At 42.3% G+C, this 3,509-nt stretch overlaps 1 long non-coding RNA gene across 1 annotated transcript; it reads left to right on the forward strand.

The window, feature by feature from the left end:
- The first annotated feature begins 607 nt into the window (after nt 1-607).
- On the forward strand, nt 608-2,624 carry LOC119724115. The gene is made up of 3 exons (XR_005270608.1): nt 608-997; nt 1,789-1,953; nt 2,610-2,624. It is a non-coding gene; the product is annotated as an uncharacterized LOC119724115 (long non-coding RNA).
- The last annotated feature ends 885 nt before the right edge of the window (nt 2,625-3,509 follow it).

Consider the following 3,509-nt stretch of genomic DNA (forward strand, 5'->3'; position numbering starts at 1 on the left):
AGAAATACTAAATTTAATTGATTTAAATTTCAAATGCCTTGGCGATCAAGAGTTGTTAGCATTAACAAAAACTGGAAGTGCGTGTAAATATCACTCTATGGGAGCCGATTGAAAGGTCTGAAGCCATCGAAATTCAAAAGGGCGGCGCGCCCTGTGCATGCGGGTTTTTTATGTCGCGACAGTTGGGGTTTTTTTTTCAAAATGAAACCATTTTTGTTTTTGTTTTTATGTGACGTCGCAATTAAGGCAGGCACTGAGTACACCACCATCTTTTCCTCCTAAAACGTTGGTTAAAGTGGTCAGAAATTCCCTCAGATCGCACCTAAGAGCATCTAGAATCCAAAAGTTTTTCGGGGCCCTTAAGGGGCCCCGAACCCCACGCCGTAATTTGTGGAATCACTTTTTGAGGGACCAAATTTTTTTCGCCCCCCCCCCCCAAAAAAAACATTGTGTTTTGGATCCGCTCTTGGGGAAACGCAGGTACATGTTTTCTACACATCTTGGTTTGTGCGTTTATGTCTTTGGTGGTTTGTGCCATTGATCTCAGACTGTGTACAGTACAAAGGTTTGAGCAGTCAATGAAACGTGTTTGGCGCCCTCAATATTGAGGGCGCCAAACACAGTTTAATTGCCAAACACGCAGCTGTCTTGGTCACTGTGTATACTAAGTTTGTTTACTTTTCTGCGTTTGTGATTATGGAATATGGGTCTTTGGTTGAGACCCTCCCACTCCAGTTTCATGCTCTTATTTCATTATCATATTTCTAATATTCATAGGACTGCAGACATGGTGTACAACCTCTGTCTCTCCGTTCCTTTGGAATATTGAGGAGTCTTTGGATGAACTCGCGTTTACTTCTGGCAATAGCTAGCAAACCTTCAAGTGGGCTTGATCATCTTCTGTTGTTGGATGAGCCATAGCCAATGTCATCGCCGATCGCATCATTTCGGATGTCATGACGGCGGTGCAGGAGGGAAGTCAACCAACTTTCCAAAGGTAGGAAAAATCCCTTGATGTCAGTGTTTGCCTTACTGGAAAAAATGTTGCATCCTGACAACACTTCTGCGATTGTGTGTGTGTGTGTGTACAGGCATTACATTCACTGTGCGGACTTCCGAACGAACAAAAGAGGTCCACATATTAAAACCAGGTAGAGGAGACGCTGTGTGGACTTGGGCAAGTCCACACAGTGTTTCCCCATTTCTGGAAAACAGGTTTAGAGGCATGTTGGGGTTAGGTTTATCTGTAGCATAGCAGAATGAAGAGAAACACTAAAGGGAATCATAGAAAAAAAAATTGGGTTGAAAGAGTTTTCACAGTTTGAGAAAAATGATTTTTTTCACTGGTTTTTCTTAACTACACGAAAGCAATGGAAAGTCCACACTTGGTATGTAACGTAGACTTGGGTGTGTGGGTGTGTGTGTATAAAGTCTATGGACACAAATGAGAGTCAAGAAAAAAATGCTGAGTTATTTTCCTAACACAATTGGGAATGTTAATTCTCAGTGCATGCAGTCCCAGATTTATGTTGTTAGTATCAGTATCATCATTTTGGCGATCATGTATAGTTTAGTATAGTGTAGGGCCCCTGTTTTGTTTTGATCAAATTCAATTTTTTTTTTATTTCTAAAAAACGATGTCAACCTAAAGCAGACTTCTCTCAATGTAATGACACCTTTTTGAATGTTGGTAATTTTTGAACACTAGTAATGCCTTCAAGAGAGAACTGTACAAAGACAGAATATGTCTCATTTTCGTATGATTACTGTTATTTTTTGCTCAAACAGCTGATAAAATCAACCAGTCTAAGTAAGTTCTCTTGGTTGGAGAGTCATTTGGGTGGTAACGAAGCAGTGGACGAGGCAATCAATCGAGCACACCATTGAGACATGGATCAACCTCCACTGATTGACGGAGCTGTGGTGACTAAGATTGACACCATTGATGATAAAGTAAGTAGCAAGTTTGAGTCCTGTATGGGTTTGACCTTGGTTCGATTCCTCTTTTGTTCCAAGGTGTAGCCTTAGTTATCCTTGAATGAATTGAAAAGTTTTTGGTTCAGATCCTACTGCTTGTTTGGTTTGATTCCTTTTTATTTCAAGTTGTAATCTCAGTTATCCTAGTATGAATTGAGGAGTCCTTGGTTCATGCCTAGTCCGAAAATTGGGGACTCTACATGTATGGGGCATTCATCCAACATGAGACAGAATTAAGCACAGGCCGTGAGGCCAAAAGAAAAATAGTGGGTCTCTGGTCAGACCAAAGTTCTGGAATTGATGTAGTGATGCGTTTAAAAAAATATTCTTTGTCTGTACCATCCAAGCTTGGGGAAAAATAGCAAAGTGGTACTGCTTTGTTTGTTTGAGTTCTCATATGGTGTTACATCATTTGACTTGGTGCCCTATCATTTGCCTTGGTGCCCTTGTGCTCCGTAGTGCTAAATATTTGAGGCGGTGCAGCAGTAAAGGGCACTGTTGTAGCTTCAGAAAATTTTAAAGAAAAAAAGAAATTTACTCAACAGATCAAAATTGACGCACAACAATTTTTTTATGGCTGATGAATGGACAATAATGCAAGTGGGGGATTTTTGTTTTCTTTTTATTTTCAGATTGAGTGATATTAACCCTTACCCTACTTGACCCTCCAATGCATGCCAATTGTGCCTCAAGAAAATCTCCTATGTTTTTTGCATGGCCCTCCAATATCTGCCATGTCATTTCAAGGGTAACTGGACAGGCACTCCAATACATGCCACAGAGAACAATGAGAGTCCTCTGATAACAAAGTGAGTGCCCCCAGCTGGTCAGTATCAGGCACCCTCCAGGGCCTCCAACTCCTGCCAATTGGAGCCTTCACTGTTAAGACTTGTTATCTGCCAAATAACTGCAGCTGGAGGGCATTGGCATAACCAACTGACATGCAGTAAACTACCCTCAGAGAGTAAGGGTAATAGCCTTTGATAGTCACTCTAATCTCTGCCTATGCACCTACCCTGACGTCTACCCCAGAGTCTAAAGATGACTTCTATCTTCAGCTTAGTGAGTTGTTGCACAATATCCCGGCTGGTGATGGCATCATTCTCCTTGGGGACTTCAATGCCCGCATTGGTTCTGACTGCAGTGCGTGGAAGAATGTAATTGGCCCGCATGGTGTTGGGAGAATGAAAGACAATGGTCAACGTCTCCTCGAGCTCTACGCTTCGTACAACCTATGCATTGCCAACACCTTCTTCGCAGGCTCTGTTCGCTCCAAGGTCACCTGGAAACACCCTCGCTCACAGCACTGGCACCAACTGGACCACATCATTGTCAGACAGATACAACTGCGCGATACCACCCACTGCTGCAGCTTGCATTCTGCTGATTGCAATACAGACCATGCCCTTGTTTGCTGTAAGCTTCATTTACTACCCAAGAAGTTCCATCGTGCAATGCATAGACCATTGCCTGCTATTGACACTGTCTCAACTCACGACATCAGTCATGTTACTCAGTTTCAAGAGCTCCTT

Source organism: Patiria miniata, unplaced genomic scaffold (genome assembly GCF_015706575.1).
Source record: "Patiria miniata isolate m_02_andy unplaced genomic scaffold, ASM1570657v1 HiC_scaffold_18, whole genome shotgun sequence".
NCBI lineage: Eukaryota > Metazoa > Echinodermata > Asteroidea > Valvatida > Asterinidae > Patiria > Patiria miniata.